The 17461-nt window shown below is 46.3% G+C and overlaps 1 protein-coding gene across 1 annotated transcript in view; it reads right to left on the minus strand.

Moving 5' to 3' along the window:
- Nucleotides 1–6938, minus strand: part of CC2D2A (coiled-coil and C2 domain containing 2A) — a 132345-nt gene extending 125407 nt beyond the window's left edge. Inside the window, exon 1 of the mRNA XM_075544514.1 lies at nt 6616–6938. The gene's annotated coding sequence lies outside the window, so the exon portion shown is untranslated. The remainder of the gene's footprint in view (nt 1–6615) is intronic.
- Between the last annotated feature and the right edge of the window lie 10523 nt (nt 6939–17461).

Raw genomic sequence — 17461 nt, forward strand, 5'->3', positions numbered from 1 at the left:
GAACTGGGAGGCAAAGGACATGTATAGAGGTCAAAATACAGGGATGTATGTATGTAAGTATATTTATATATAATGATTGGTGATAGTTCCATGTACATATACTTATTTATAAAATGTTATGGCAGCACATGGACCTTGGGCCTCCACTGAAGTACTTCCTCAATGCAAGAACATTTTGTTCTACTAACCTGTCATCGCTGAAGACAAAATGGGTGCATAAGCAAATGTGGTGAAGAAAGCTGATGGTGCCTGGCTATCAAAAGATATAGCATGTGGGGTCTTAAAGGCTTGAAGGTAAATAAGCAGCCATCTAGCTCAGAAACAACAAAGCCCACATGGAAGAAGCACATCAGCCTGTGTGATCACAAGGTGCCGAAGGGATCAGTTATCAGACATCAAAGAACAAAAATCATATCATTGCATGATCACCTCCATGATACAATCGCTGAAGACAAATGGGTGCATAAGCAAAAGTGGCAAAGAAAGCTGACGGTGCCCTACTATCAAAAGATATAGTGCTTGGGGTCTTAAAGGCTTAAAGATAAACAAGCATCCATCTAGCTGTAAAGCAACAGAGTCCACATGGAAGAAGCACACCAGCCTGTGTGATCATGAGGTATAGCTGGGATCAGGTATCAGGCCTCAAAGACCCCAAACAAAACAAAACAGAAAAAAATAATATCAATGTGAATGAGGGGGAGGGAAGAGTGGAGACCCAAAGTCCATCAGTAGTTGATTGGATATCCCCTGTCAGAAGGGCCACAAGGAAGAAAGGAGCCAGTCAGGGTGCAGTATAGTGCCGACTAAACACACAACTTTCCTCTAATCCTTTAATGCTCTCCCCCCCCCCCACTATCCTGACCCCAATTCTACCTTACAAATCTGGCTAGACCAGAGGATGTACACTGGTACAGATAAGAGCTCACAACACAGGGAATCCAGGAAAGATAAACCCTTCAAGACCAATAATGTGAGTAGCGATACTAGGAGGGGAAGGGAAGGGGGAAGGGAAGTAAGGGGGAGCCGATTACAAGGATCTCCATGTGACCTCCTCCCAGGGGGACGGACAACAGAAAAGCGGGTGAAGGGAGACAGCAGTGGGTGTACGACATGAGAAAGATATATAAATTATCAAGGTTTCATGGGGGAGGGGGAGGGGGGAAGAAGGAAAAAAAATGAGGAACTGATACCAAGTGCTCAGGGTGAAAGAAAAGGTTTTGAAAATGATGAGGGCAACATATGTACAGATGTGCTTGACACAAAGGATATATGTATGGATTGTGATAAGAGGTGGATGAGGTTTGAATAAAATGATCTAAAAAAAAGAAGAAAAACCGTATGGACACCCTCAACCCTAAAGAAAACCCAAAGAATACCACCGTCTGCCCCTGCCACTGGTCACAAGGCCAGGGTGGCATTTCGTCCCATCCTGGGTGGGATGACCATGAGTCATGGATCAACTCAACGACAGCTAACAAGAACAATAACCTGTCCCTTCCAACCCGCGCCCTTCCCTTGCCTCCTCATTCTCCCACCAGGCCTCGTTTCTCATTTCCCCAAGTAGAAAGATAAGACCAGAGAGGGCCTCCAAATCTCTTGCCTGCCCATCCACCTGTCTCACTTGTCCATCTCATTCTTGGCTTCCCTGTGCTTCTGTGAACCACTGCAGCATGGATCTGGGCCAGATCCTCTGCTCACTCATGAGCTCTCTCCCCTCCCCTCCTTGGGGAAAGTTCTTCCATGACCAGGATCCTTATGTATTCCTGCTCTACTGTCTCACTCCCGGAAAGTTCTTCCATGACCAGGATCCTTATGTATTCCTGCTCTACTGTCTCACTCCCATCCGTGTAAAAAGCGCTGCAATTGTCCCTTCCTTTAAAGAAAGACCTCCCTTGACTTCATTTCTCTCTTTTAACCATAGCTTTTGATCCTTTACAGGAAAGCTTCTCTAAACACCCCCCTCCCCACCTCCGATATTTTCTTTGGGTTCACCATTTCCTCTTCTTATTGGGATCTCCAATGACCTTATCATTGCCACACCTAACGAGGCATCATTCTTCAATTTGTTGGACCCTTTGCGTAGAGCACTTGGTCCCTCCTTCCTTAAAACACTTGCTTCACTTGGCATCCTGGTTTTCTCCTACCCACTGGTTGCTCCTTCTCCAACTCCTTACTGGGTTCTTCCCATCTCCTGGCACCATGTGGGTATGTTGGGGTTCAGCTCTGATGGTGCGCATCTCCTGGAAGCACTCATCCTGTCCTTGTCTTAGGACACTGCCGGCATGCTGGTGCTCCCCAAATTCACATCCCGGACCTTGCCTTCTCTGCAGAATTCCAGACTACTCAACTATCCCCGGCCTGATGGATATCTTCAACTCGGCTTGTTGATGGTGGTATCAGTGTCAGTGGCCTTTCTCTTCAACAGAAAGAGATCTTGCCCGGTTCTGTGCCATCCTCACAATCATGTTACTCTCATGGGTGTCAGTGGCTGGTTTTCAGATGTAGATTGATAGGCTCTTTCTCTTGGTCTGTTTTAATCTGAAATAGGTATTGAAACCTGCCCACCATGGGTGACACTGATGGCATTTGAAATTCTGGTAGCATAGACCTCCACTAAATTCACTGCCTTAGAGTTGATTTTGACTTACAAACACATCACCTGCTTTAGAATGTCTCCCTATTGGCAACATTAAAATAGGATCCATGGTTTATTGCAGGCTTTATTATCATAAAATTTTTGAAGTCTTTATTATAGTTTGGGTAAGGAATTCGGGCTCAACAATTTATACACATTTTGTTTCATGACATCAATGACAATCTCCTCAGTGTGACGACACTCTTCCACTGCCTCGGTGTATTCCCTTTTCCATTTGTCCTTCCTTGTCGCCTCTTCTTACCTTCTGAGTGTTGGTCTTGGGCAAATGCTACCCTTTTGATCTTGTGTGGTTGATTGCAATATGGAGTATGGCCCTTCCTGATGTCTAGGCCTGTCTATTGTTTGGCCCTCAACAGGTTGGGTTGATGCAGTAGCTGCAACAATGGGCTCGGGCATAGGAGCAATTGTTAGGATGATTCAGGACTGTTGTGTAGTGCAGAGAGGTCTTGTGGGTCTCTGTGGGTCCAAATGAACTTGATGGCACTTAATAACAATAATATTATTTGGCTGGAAGGGGATCCCAGGGGTTGATTCAGCTCTAGGCTAGAAGGATATCTCAGGGTTACAGTCTCAGGAATTCCACCAGTCTCTAACCAACCATTAAATCTGGTCTTTTAAAAATGATTTAAGAATTTTTCCTACATTTGTACCCTTTTCTGTCCAGGGCCTGTTAGTGTGACCCTGATCAGAGAGGTAGTTGGGAACCATTTAGTTCTTCCAATCTCAGGCAAGTGGAGGCTATGTTTTACATGACCTTCATTCAATCAGTGATAAATTATGTAAGATGCAGAGAAAAAAGAACAAAGGTACCTGGAAGGGGGAGCCATGAAGGCTGCTAAAGACAACACAAGATCCATCTAGTATACAACTATGGGTCTCCATGCATCTGGAACAAAAGTGGAAGAAGGAAACCAAAAGCCCAAAGAAGAAATTAGTTTATAGGAATACTCATCTGCACACACCATGACCTTGCCCACATTGAGACCAGAAGCACTAGATGGTGCCCGGCTAGCACTGATCAGAGGTGCCATAGAGTGCCCTAGATCGACTTCGAGAAAAATGTAAAACAAAACACAAATTCCTGAAAGAGTCAGATTTACTGGACTAATAGAGACTGGAGAACTTCCCCCACCCCCCATCTAGACTATCACCCTTGGAACTCAAACAACTACCAGTGGTCAACTATCAGTCAAAACACAGAGCAGCTAAAAAATGTGATGCAACCAATGAGATTCTGTGTTCCTCTAAACCAGTGGTTCTCAACTTTCCTCATGCCGTGACCCTTTAATACAGTTCCTCATGTGGTGACCCCCCTCAACCATAAAGTCATTTTTGTTACTACTGCATAACTTTAATTTTGCTACTGTTATGAATTGGGCAACCCCTGTGAATGGGTCGTTTGACCCCAAAGGGGTCGTGACCCACAGGTTGAGAACAGCTGCACTAGAGGATATTTGGGAAAATCTTAAAGACAGATTTCCTTACCTGTAAAAGTGAGATAACAGTTCCTACCTTGCATGATGCTTATTTTGCAAGGGTTAAGGCCTAAGAATCTGTGCAGGCTGTTGAACTACAGTGACCTGTATATTCTTGTGATGCTGGTAGCCCTGACACTGTTATTTCAATTGCTAGCAGGGTCTCCCATGGTGGACAGGTCTCATCGGAGCTTCCAGATGCACATAGACTAGGAAGAAGAACCTGACAATCTGCTTTAAAAAAATTGGTCAGTGAAAACCTTACACACAGCCATGGAACATTGTCCAATATACTGCTGGAAGATGAGTCTTTTGGATTGGCAGGCGCTCAACAATACTACCGAGGAAGAGCTTCCTCCTCAGAGTGGAGTTGATACTAATGATGGATGGAGTAAAGCTTGCGGGACCTTCCTTTGGGAATGTGGCATGACTCAACATGAGAAGCAGCAGCTGCAAGTACCCATTAAGGCTCAGAACATAGGATGTATAAATGTACGACTATTGGTAAGCTTTAAGAAAAGATGATGGAAGAGGGGGGAGGCAGAAGGAAAGAGGGGAGAAGGATATGTTTTCGGGGCCGAAGGTGAGTCATGAGGAAGACCTTGGTGACAGTAAAACTAGTTGCCATGGAGGTAATTTTGACTCAGTTATGTGCACAGAGGAGAAGGATGTTCATAGGGTGTCCAGTGGCCTAGATCATTGAGTAGATGGCCATAGCTTTCTTCTGAGGTGCCATGGGTGGATTTGAACCTCCAACCTTTTGGTTAACACCACCCAGGGCCTCCTTGGGGATGTTAAAGAGCTCCGATATCATTTTCCCTGACTTACCTTCAATCTCTTGGCTTCACTCTCCCTTCCTCCCAATCTCTGGCCAGGCTCAGGGCAGCTCCCTTTCTGTTTTCCTGCATCTGTTTGATGTTTCTGAAACTTTCTCCTGTGCTGGCAGCTCTGAGCATGTCCTCTCTGTCTGCAGCAATGGGCATGCTCTGTCTCATGGTGTTAGGGCTGGAGCCTGGATTCCTGCCAACACATCTTCTCTGAATTCATTTTCCAATTCTGTCAGTTATCCCGGCCACAGTTCCCCTCAGAATAGGGCTAGTGACAAGTAGCTTTATGGAATCATTTAAGCAGCTTGAAGCAATAGATACTGCCTTGGAAGAGTGCATATAAATAGCATGTTTGAACTGTGCTGTGTACATGACCAGTGCATTCACTTGATAAACTCGATCCTCCCAACCCTTCCTGAGATGTAGCCCTGCTGCACTCAAGTACTGTAGCTCTTCTCATAAATCACTCAGGGCACGGCCTCACTGCACGGTTATTATCTGTTTATAGGCGTGTCTTCTCCAACAAGCTCTGAGCCTCTGAGTAATCTAATTGGTTTCGTATAGTCTGAATTTAAGCACATTGTTGATTCTAGGTTTGCATGAATGGTTCTTTCAATGAGTTGTAAGAGAGATGTCTATCTCTCTGTCTATCTACCTACCTAACAACCTATCATTTGCCTAAGTACCTACTTACCTACCAACCATCTACTTGTCTGTCTATTTTTTATCTGTCTATCTTTCACTTGTCTATGTATCTACCTACCACCATCTATTTGTATCTATCTATCTATCTATCTATCTATCTATCTATCTATCTATCATCTACCTACCTACCTACCTCCATATCATTTGTCTATGTACCTATATCCCACCAACTACTTGTCTGTCTATCTACCTATCCATCATCTATCACTTAACTATTTACCTATCACTTAGGTATCTATATATCTATCATCTATTTATCTACCTATCAATCTCTCATCTATAAATGTGGATTTTATTCTGGGCCTGAATTTAAAAAGGGGCTTCTGAATGTTCCTGGAAAACTGGAATGAAGAGATAGTAAGAATTTTCCATAAGCCTTGTGAAGGAAGCCCCCTCGTTCTTGTAGAGGCGGTTTTGTGGACATCTAGTAACCTAATCTTTCTCCATGAGTCTTTGATTAGCTTCTTCTAGCATTGCTTGGCAATGCAGAGGAGCAGTCTGTTGCCATGGCAGTCCATGAAACTCTAGCCCTAGCCCTGGGGTCGGTGACCCTTTTGGTATTTACCCAATCAATCTGAGCCCACCACCAGGCCCAGAAAACCTCTGGCATGCAGCAAGTGTTTCCTGGGGACTGGCCTGCCCCAGGATGGCATGTACATTCCCATAAAGGCCCGGGAAGCCTCGGGGCTGCTTGTAAGGTGCCTGCAAACCAGGCACCAGCCAGCAGCTCCATTCAAAGCAGTTCCAATCATGCCTGGCAGTCTTATTCCACAAACAAACACAAGATCAACTGTCAGCATGGGTCCCTCTAACCTGACCATCCATTAACTCCACCAGCCAGCAAGCACCCCTCCCCCCCTCTTCCCTGGGGAAGAGGCTGAGCTCCACACCCAGGAACACAAACCAGGAAACCCGGCTTGGCTGCAGCCCCAGCCCTGCGGGAACGATTTACCTTAGACACTTCACAAAAGGCGCTTGGCCTATCTGCTTTCTGGATGAGAGGAGAGAGGAGAGGGATCAGTCTAGCTGGTGAAATCTTCTAAGCCGATCCGGTGCAGGGAGGCCAAGTGTGCAGCAAGCCCTGGGCCACTCCCAGGGAAGCGGCAGCCAGGGCTCCTCTCCAGCAGAAACACCCCCTTAGCAACCCGTTCCCAAGGACAGGCACTCCAGGTGGCATTTCCTTTTTTCCCTTTAAAGTGACAGGTTACTTCTTAACCTGGAATGAACACACTCTTCGTGTGCAGAGGGAGCAGAGCTTAGAGGAGAAGGACAAAGAGAAACCAACCAAGGGGGGAGGAGCTGGGCAGAAATGAGGTCAAGTTTTAGAGCACAAACACCCTCTCCTCCCCAGACAGGACTTCACGGGGACTGGGACTCCTGGTTAAAGACAGATGAGACGATGCGCAGGGTGGAACAATTTACAAACACCAGAGGTCACCGCTCCACAGCTGGGGGGAGATTTTTGCTGGTCAGCTGCACGGGCTCTTCCAGGGTGCTTAGGACATCCACAGATGTTTCACGGAGCGTTGGGTGGTTCATCTCTGAGGACTTTCTGAATCTCACTAACTGTTCTGCCAGGGGGCGTACAGGGTGGGTTCGAAGAAGGTGATGAAAACAGGAGGTAGCACTGGACATCCCCTTACAGAAGGGTCTCCGGAAGAGATGAGCCAGTCAGGGTGCAATATAGCAATGATGAAACATACAACTTTCCTCTAGTTCCTAAATGCTTCCCTCCTCCCACCCCACAACTATCATGATCCCAATTCTACCTTGCAAGTCTGGCTAGACCAGAGGATGTACACTGGTACAGATAGGAACTGGAAACACGAGGGAGTCCAGGACTGATGATCCCTTCAGGACCAGTGGTGTGAGTGGCGATACTGGGAGAGTAGGGGGAGGGTGGGTGGGAAAGGGGGAACTGATTGCAAGGATCTACATATAACCTCCTCCCTGGGGGACACGCAACAGAAAAGTGGGTGAAGGGAGATGTCAGACAGTGTAAGGTATGATGAAATAATAATTTATAAATTATCAAGGGTTCATGAGGGAGGGAGGGGAAAAACAAAGACCTGATGCCAGGGGCTTAAGTGGAGAGCAAATGTTTTGAGAATGATGACGGCAATGAATGTACAGATGTGCTTTACACAATTGATGTATGGATGGATTGTGATAAGAGTTGTATGAGCCCCTAATAAAACGATTAAAAAAAGAAAATGGGAGGCAGGGCAAAGCACATGGGGGATGGATGGAGGGATGGCTGAAGCGAGAGAGAGAGAGAGAGAGAGAGAGAGAGAGAGAGAGAGAGAGAGAGAGAGAGAGAGATGTGAAGCAGGGAGTGGGGGTCATGAGCTTCCATGAAACCCACAGATCCGTAGGATTTGGAGCACAGGATGCCAGGAAGATGTTCCCCCAGATCAGATGTGACCCCAGATCAGCAACGGGAGCAAAGAATAGACACAAAGCCCCTGAGGTGCCCCCAAATAGACTTCAGGTTAGGAAGGGCAGTTCCCGGAATTTGTCCAGCACCAGGGGGGAGATAAGTCAGGAAGGTCAGTGGACAGACCTGGAATTATGCATGGTTTTTGAAAAAAAATTATTGGGGATTTGCACAATTCTCATCACAATCCATACATCCAGCCAACCTCTGTCCACCCTCCCGGTATCGCCACTCTCACCACTGGTCCTGAAGTGTTCATCTGTCCTGGATTCCCTGTGTTTCCAGTTCCTATCTGTACTAGTGTACATCCTCTGGTCTAGCCGGATGTGTAAGGTAGAATTGGGATCATGATAGTAGGGGGGAGGAAGCATTAAAGAACCAGAGGAAAGTTGTATGTTTCCTCGTTGCCACCCTACACCCTGACTGGCTCGTCTCCTCCCCCAAACCCTTCTGTAAGGGGATGTCCAATTGTCTAGTGATGGGCTTTGGGTCCCCACTCTGCACTCCCCCTCATTCACAATGAAATGATTCTTTGTTCTTTAATACCTGATCCCTTCTGCACCTCAAGATCACATAGGCTGGTATGCTTCTTTCATGTGGGTTTTATTGCTTTTGAGCTAAATGGCTGTTTGTTTATTTTCGGGCCTTTAAGACCCCAGATGCTATCTCTTTTAATAGCTGGGCACCATCAACTTTCTTCACCACATTTGCTTATGCACCCATTTTTCTTCTGAGATCGTGTCAGGAAGGTGAGCATCATGGAATACAAGTTTAATAGAGCAAATTGTTCTTGCATTGAGGGAGTACTTGAGTGGAGGCCCAATGTGATATGCTTTTTTTAAGATAGTTATTATTATCTTTTTTGTTTCCTTTCTGTTTCTCTTCTCATTCAATCTTTTCTTTGTTTTCTGTGATTGTTGGTTTGCCTACTTATATAAGATAGGCATGGGAAGCAAGCTCGAGGAGAAAGCAATGGGACTGAAACTTCCAGAGGAACTTGGCGGGGAAAAGAAGCAGAGGAAGGGAGTGGTGAGGAAACAACACCATGGACAAGGGAAAAACTAGGGAATTAAAATCAACAACAAGGAAGATGTAAAGATTCTGGGGTGTCAGAGGAATAGAAACTGACCTGAGAGGAATTGCTAAAGTGGTGCAATAAGGGAAAGTGTGATGGTGGGGCAGGAGGAAGGTAAAAGGAAACAGAGGAAAGATCTAGAAAGCAAAGCTATGGATAGAGGGATAAGCATAGATGTGTACATGTAATGTAATATGTAAATACATTAATTCATAAATATAGAGTACACATATATTTATGTGCACTGAGGTAGTAGATGGGCTTTGCGCCTCTGTTCAAGCCCTCCCTCAAAGCAAGAACACTTTGATCTAACAAGCTGGCATCCTGTGATGCTCACCCTCCTGGCACAATCGCTGAAAACAAAATTGGTGCATAAGCAAATGTGGAGAAGATGGTGCCCAGCTATCAAAAGATATAGCATCTAGGGTCTTAAAGGCTTGAAGTTAAACAAGTGGCCACTTAGCAGAGGAGCAACAAGTCCACATGGAAGAAGCATACCAGCCTGTGCGATTATGAGGTGTTGACAGGAGCGGGTAACAGGCATCAGAAGGTCTTAGGCATGCAAACAAACAAACAAGCCATATTGTTGAGAATGAGGGGTGGGGGTGGAGCAGAGATCCAAAACCCATCTGTAGAGAATGGGACATCCCCTCACAAAAGGGTCACAAGGAAGGGAGCAGTCAACCAGGGTGCAGTAAAGCGCCAATGAAACACACAATACTCCCTGAGGCTTCCTCACCCCTACTCTCATGAGCCCAGTGCTGCCTTTCACTGCAGGCTAGGCCAGAGCATGTGCATAGGTACAGACATCAACGCTCACAACACACAGAATCCAGGAACAGGAATCAGAGTAGAGACACCAAGGCGGTATGGAGAAGGTGGGGAGAGGCGGGGAGGAAGGGGAACTGAACACAATGATGGTCACATACCCCCTCCCCAGGAGGACAAACAACAGAAACAGTGGGGGAAGGGAGACAGCGATCAGTGTAAGATATGAAAATAATAATAATTTATAATTTATCAAGGGGTCATGAGGGTGGGGCGGGAAGGGAGGGAAAAAGAGGAGCTGATACCTCCGGCTCATTTCTAAATGTTTAGAAAATAACGATGACAATATATGTACAAATATGCTTGATACAACTGATGCATGGATTTAAAAAATCATTTTATTGGGGGCTCATACAACCTTATCACAATCCATCCAGACATCAATTGTGCATGCATTGTTATAAGAGCTCTAAGAGCCCCCAGGAAAATAATCTTTAAAAAAGAAGAAGAAGAATGGGCTCGAGCCTCCCGGTGATTGAGGATGGCGCAGGATCAGGCACGGTCTGGGTCAGTTCTACAAGGACAGGGTCGCTCTAGTGGGAATCAGTCCAAAGCACGTATCAACAACAAAATGTTCCCATTATTCTTCCTAATAATAACCAATGGGCTTAACTAGAACAACGGTAAGGATGGTGCAGGGCCAGGCGGTGTTTCGATGTGTTGTACACAGGATCACTATTGGCTGGAACGAACTCGAAAGCACCTAACATCAACCACAATAATGAACGGTCTATGCTCTATCATGGTATGCCACCACCATATCCTCCACCTCACCCCCACTCCAGCTTTTAACATGCCATCAAGAATGGGCCAAATTCCTATTGTTATTGTTGGAACCACAAAGTCAGCAGTTCGAAAGCACCAATCTTTCTGTGGGAAACAGATGGGCTGTCTACTCCCATAAAGAGTACTGAGTCTCTGAAACTCACAGGGCAGTTCTACATCGATCATTATGATCTGCTCCCCCTTCGTCCCCCCCTTCCCCCACCCTCATGGTATTGCTACTCTCATTACTGGTCCTGAGGGGTTTAGCTGCCCTGGATTCTGTGTGTTGAGAGTTCTTATCTGTACGAACGTACATGCTCCGGTCTAGCCAGATTTGTAAGGTAAAACTAGGGCCACGATAGTGGGCTGGGGGTGGGGGGTGGGAGGAAGCACTAAAGAACTAGAGGAATGTTGTGTTTCATGGGTGCTATGCTGCACCCTGGCTGCCTGGTCCCTTCCTTGTGACCCTTCTGTGAGGAAATGTCCAGATGGGCTTCGGGTCTCCACTCTGCCCTCCCTCATTCACAGAGACAGGATTTTTTTGCTCTGGGTCTTTAATACCTGAAAGCAGGCGCATTTCTTATGGTTCTCCGTGTCCCGCTCTGTAGCGGGAGATCAGGAGCCCTGTTGGTGTACTAGTTACGAGTAACAGCAAGGTCAGCAGTTCCAAACCACCAGCTACTCCGCGGGGAAAAGACAGGGCTTTCTACTCCCTTAGTTACAGTCTCCATTCTCAGGGGCCGTTCCGGCCTGTCCCATAGGGGTGCTAGGAGTCGCCATCGACTGGATGGCAGTGACCTTGGTTTTTGGAGCATGAAATCGGCAGAGAAGGACAATCTTGAAACCTTCTGGAACATTTTCTTAGATTTTACAAAAATCTTACAAAATGCAGTCTCTCTCAGAGTAGTTACCATCGTTGGCCGCTAGGGGTCAGTCATTTAAAAAGTAAACTCCCGGGCCAGCCAAGTAGATCTTGAAGCAAAAGCGAAATGACTGTCTTCTTACTGCTTCGGGAGAAACGTTCCCAAAGAAATAGCTTTCCCTTTGACTTATGACAGCCTGCGTCTTGACATTTCGGAACTCTCTCTGGCTAGCACTCCCGGCAGAGTTTACTAGCACTCTTCGTGTGAGACACGGGGTGCACAGAGCACTAGCTCTGCTTGTGGAAGCACTTGGTTTGTGACAGAAGGAAAGAGAAACTGAAAGTGACCTTCTGGCGAACCAGCCCCCGGGCATTTCCCGTCTGCTCCTGCCCAGTCAGTAAATCTCTAAGAATCAAGGGGAAAATGGACTGTCAGACCAGCACTTACCCTTTCTCGGTTGTGTTCCTGTCACTTTGCTCCACTGGCTCATAAGGATAGCTTTGACCTATCTCTGTCTTGCAGTGACCCTTCTGATAGAAGAAACCCAAACCGAAGCCACTGCCATCAAATACATGCACTGCCATCGAGTCAAGTCTGACTTAGAGTGACCTTATAGTAAGAGTGCATGGTGTAAAATCAGGAAAGGTGTCCAATAGGGTTGTAGCTTCTCACCATAGTTATTCAGTCTGTATGCTGAACTGATCACCAGAGAAGCTGGCTCATATGAAGAAGAATGCAGCATCGGGATTGGAGGAAGGCTTATGAACTACCATGCTTGCTGAAAGTGAGGAGGAATCGAAGCTCTTCCTGATGAAGAACGAGGCTCACAGGCTTCGGTACAGATTACAACTTAATGGAAAGCAGATCAGCATTCTCACAACTGGACTCATAGGTAACATGATGAAAAAAAGTGGAGAAAAGGTTGAAGAATTTTGTCTTGCTTGAGTTGAAAGATGAGCTGCATTAGGTAAATCTGCTGCACAAGAGTTCTGTAGAGGATTGCAAAACAAGGATGTTACTTTTAGGACTAGGGTGTTCCTGACCCAAGCCATGGAATTTCCGACTGCCTCATAAGCACGTGAAAAAGTTGGAAAAGTTGACTAAGGACTGAAGCATTTGATTTGTGGTGCTGGTAAGGAATACTGGAAGTTCCACGGACTGCTAACAGCACAGACACATCTGTCTTGTATAGCAGGGTGTTCCTTAGAGGCAAGAATGCCAAGATTTGGTTTCACCTCTTGTCAGGAGAGACCAGTCCCTGGAGAAGGACATCATGCTTGGTAAAGTACAGGGGCAGCGAAAAGAGGATGCCCTCCAGGAGATGGACAGACACATTGGCTGCAACAATGGGCTCAAGCCTAAGAACAATTGTGAGGATGGCTCGGGACTTTGGTTGTGCATTGATGGGGTTGCTGTGGGTCCGAACCAACTTGACAGCACCTGACAATAACAACATAGGATCGAGTGGAGCTTCCCTTTGGGTTTCAGAGGCTGTACATCCTCACGGGAGTAGACAGCCTCATATTTCTCCCAAGGAGCAGCTGGTGGGTTCAAATGCCCGTAACACCAAGTACAGCTATGCTGTGTGTGAAGTCTTGGGCTAGGGTTGAGGCAAGAGTAGGGTTCAGGGTAACTTTGATGAGGTAGGCCTGGGGATTGAAGTCAACCATAATTCTCCTCCACATAGTGTTGGTTTAAGAAGTTGAAATCAAATGAAAATGAATATTGAGCCCTGAAAATACAAAATGAAACAAATGAAAATACCATTTCAGAAGAATGTCACAGAGAGGTGTATTTCTTGCTTTAGCCAGTGTTGCGAAAGGGGTGCAAAAACTTAGAATTTTTTTTTTTCATACTAGGCAGTGCTCCTGCGTGATCCCCTCTCTGCTTCAACGGACCCTACTCTCATCACGTTGGTTCTTCACTCCCACAAGGAAAGCCAGACATATGAAGGATCCACAACCATTTCTCCAACAGTAATAGTGTTGTTGTTGTTAGGTGCCACCGAATTGGTTCCGACCCACAAAGTTTCTCTGTACAACAGAACAAAACACTGCCTGGTCCTGCAGTGTCCTCACAATTGCTGTCGCTTTTGAGCCCCGTGTTGCAGCCACCATGTCAGTCCATCCCGTTGAGGGATCTTCCTCTTGCTGGGTACCCTTCTACTTTACCAAGCACGACGTCCTTCTCCAGGGACTGGTCCCTCTGGAAACGTGTTCAAAGGATACGAGCTGGAATCTTGCCATCCTTGCTTTTAAGGCAGATTTGCTTGTCCTTTTGTCAGTTGAACAGATAATTGGAACAAGCAAGTTGAACAGAGCAAGTAGGTGATAACAGTGGCGTGGTTTGATAATGGATTTCCGAATGGTCAGAGCCATCAGAAGCCTTTGGAAAAGAGCCACTTAGTGTGTTTGCCAGGAGCCCTGATGGCTTAATGGGTTGCTGAGCTGGGCTGCTAAACACAAGGTCAGCAGTTCAAAATGACAAGCTCCGCCACGAACAAAACCCAAAGCAAACACACTGCCATCGAGTTGATGCTGACTTGCTCATAGCAACCCTACAGGACAGGGTGAGACTGCAGCTGTGAGTTTCCAAGACTGTAGCTCTGGATGGGAGTAGAAAGCCCCGTTTTTCTCTCTTGGAGTGGCGGGAAGTTTTGAAGATGAGGCTTTGTAGGGCCATCACGAGTTAGAATGGACTCAATGGCATTGAGTTTGGTTCTCATCCTGCACACACATCTCACCAAGTATCAGAATCAAGTCCCTGGCTTGACTGAGTTAGCCTATGTTCGTCAATTTAGTGACTCCACAAATATTTATTCAGCATAGGTTTCTTTTTTTGATGGTTATTCATTTTTTAGTATAAAGCAGTATTTATTATAGCTTTTATTAGCAAAAGTATATTTTATTAATATGAAATATTTGTTTGCTTGTTTTTAAATCATTTTATTGGGGGTTCATACAACTCTTATGACCATCCATCCATCCATCCATTGTGTCAAGCACATTTGGAAATTTGTTGCCATCATCATTCTCAAAACATTTTCTTTCTACTTGAGCACTTGGTAACAGCTCCTCATTTTCCTCCCTTCCTCCCCCTCCCTCCCTCATGGACCCTTCATAATTTACAAATTATTATTATTTTTCATGTCTAACACTGTCTGATGTCTCCCTTCACCCATTTTCTGTTGTCCCCTAGGTGGAAGGTTATATATAGATAATCGTGATTGGTTCCCTCTTTCTCCCCCACCTACACCTTACCTTCCTGATATCACTGCACTCATTGTTGGTCCTGAGGGGTTTATCTGTTCTGGATTCCCTGTGTTTCCAGCTCTGATCTGTACCAGTGTACATCCTCTGGTCTAGCCAGATTTGTAGAGTAGAATTGGGATCATCATAGTGGCGGGCAGGAAGCATTAAAGAACTAGAGGAAAGTTGTATATTTCATTGGTGCTATACTGCACGCTGACTGGCTCATCTCCTTCCTGTGACCCTTCTGTAAGGAGATGTTCAGTTGCCTACAGATGAGCTTCGGGTCTCTACTCCACACTCCCCCTCATTCACAATGATATAATTTTTGATCTTTGATGCCCAATACCTGATTATATCGACACCTCATGATCACACAGGCTGGTGTGTTTCTTCCATGTGGACTTTGTTGCTTCTCAACTAGATGGCTGCTTGTTTATCTTCAAGTCTTAAAATCCCAGAGGCTATATCTTTTGATAGCCGGGCACCATCAACTTTCTTCACATTTGCTTATGCACGCGCTTTGTCTTCAGCGATCATGTCAGGAATTATTCAGCAAATATTTCATGCTGGGCACTGGTTCTGGTAGTGGAGATGCAGTGCTGGACCAAACAGACCCCTGGCCCCAGTCACGGCAGTGCTACTGATTTGCAGGTAGACGGTGCCTCTCTTGTATCCCTGGAGCTTTCCCTATTTAGGGTGCTGTGGTAGATTTCCAACTCCCTGGTCTTCATTTCTGTGTCTGAAGCCTCTTTCTTGAATCTTAAGAACTCATTCTGCCCAAGTCCCCATTGTATCTCTGGGAACTTCCCCCAACCAGTGAGTCTCGGGATTGGTCCCTTCCACGCTCCAGAGTCCTCACTCTAGGCAGCGTGTCCTCTTGCCGTGTGCTCTGTGTTACTGCAGGAGCCTCCCTTTGCAGGAAGCTCCTGCGGAAGCTTGATTAGTCACACACTTGCTGCCCGCATCTCCCTCAGCACTTCTTAGTACCCTGTTGGTGTTTCCTGCACCAGCATGCCTACCCTTCACTTCTTACTACCCTGTTGGTGTTTTCTGCACCAGCATGACTACCCTCACATCTCGGCCTCAGAGGAAGCTCTTGGAGGGATTCTGCTGAAATAGTAGCCTTTTGCATATATTATCCTTTTTGGTCTTGAACAGGCCTGACAACCAGCTCTGATGGAGCCTGCCCTGCCTAAATGCTTTGGTAGGGAATGACCCAAACCCAGCCAAATCCTGCCAGAGTGCTGATGGGATTTGCCCAGGACAGGGGTTGGGAAAGCTGTGGATCTGTTGGTACATTCATGTGACTCTGAGGTAAAATCATAAAGGGTATTCTTCAGATAATGGTGATTTCACTTGTTTGTGAAAATATATGCATGGCTCTCGAATCATTTTCAAATGGTTGTGAGGGACAGGATTGGTTCTTCCATCTCAAATGTTTGCCTGATCTATGCAATCCTGTATTTATTCTAGTAGGTAGTTCCAGTTTTAACCGGCTGGACCAACAGAGGGGGTCCTGACTCAGTGGTCAGTTGGCAGACAGGGGCCAGTGGAGTGCTTACATCCTTATTCTGGGCAATTGGGGTGGGAAATAGAGAATGGGGCAGTAGCCGAGCAGAGCAAACCACAATAAAGATTTTGGGATCAAGAGTTGGGCAATGAGAGGTCAAGAGGGATTGCAATCACATGAAAGCAGGATTCATGGAATAATAATAATAAAAAAAGATATACAGGTTGTTAAGAAGCTGGCAAGCTGTGTGAGAAACTCCTGGACACAGCTGGGAAACTAGGGCAGTTGGAGCCAGAGTAGGGACCTACTGAGTCCGGTGGGGGGCCATTTGAGAGCCATGGGCGCCTTCTGTGAGTTTGTAAAGGACAGCCGTTCAATTTTATTTTGAAAGACAGGTTGTGAAGCTCTGCACCACTTCACTGTTGAGAACTGCCATGTAATAGAAGAAATGCCAGGCCCTAACTAAAAGGGGAGGGAATGCCGTCGGGTCATTTCATTCACATTGACTTAATCTCATGGGTGGACGATGCCTGCTGATTGCTGCCGAGAACATGTTTTTTATAGGGATTCCCAGGCCGCCTCTGGGCATCATGGGAAATGATGTGAAGATGGCTCTGCCATGTCTGCCACAAGATCCCAGGAAGAGGAGCAAGCACCTCTGTGTCATCAGTGACCTCGGGTGGAAACAAAGGCCTACCAAACATAGATGACTTGTTCAAGAGACACAGAAGGCTCATCGCTGGATTGCTGGGAGGAGAATTGAGGCACAGAGTCCCCAGGTCGAACAAGTGGCTAAATGCTGAGCTGCTCACCCAAGGGCTGGTTGCTCAACACCCTGAAGGATCACAGAAGCAAGATCCGGAGATGTCTTTCTGACGGTCTCACACACAGGAAAACCCTATGGAGTCACCTGTCACTTAAAAAAAAAAAATCCACCTTGACTGCCTGTCCCGATGACTGGGTTGCCCAGGAAGTGTTTTTGCCGGAGAGAAGAAGCATCAGCAGCTTCCTGGGAGTAGGCCCACGGCTTGCGCCACACTTGACCTTCGGCATACAGCCCCCACCCCCT

The sequence above is a fragment of the Tenrec ecaudatus genome, chromosome 3, assembly GCF_050624435.1.
Source record: "Tenrec ecaudatus isolate mTenEca1 chromosome 3, mTenEca1.hap1, whole genome shotgun sequence".
Lineage (NCBI taxonomy): Eukaryota > Metazoa > Chordata > Mammalia > Afrosoricida > Tenrecidae > Tenrec > Tenrec ecaudatus.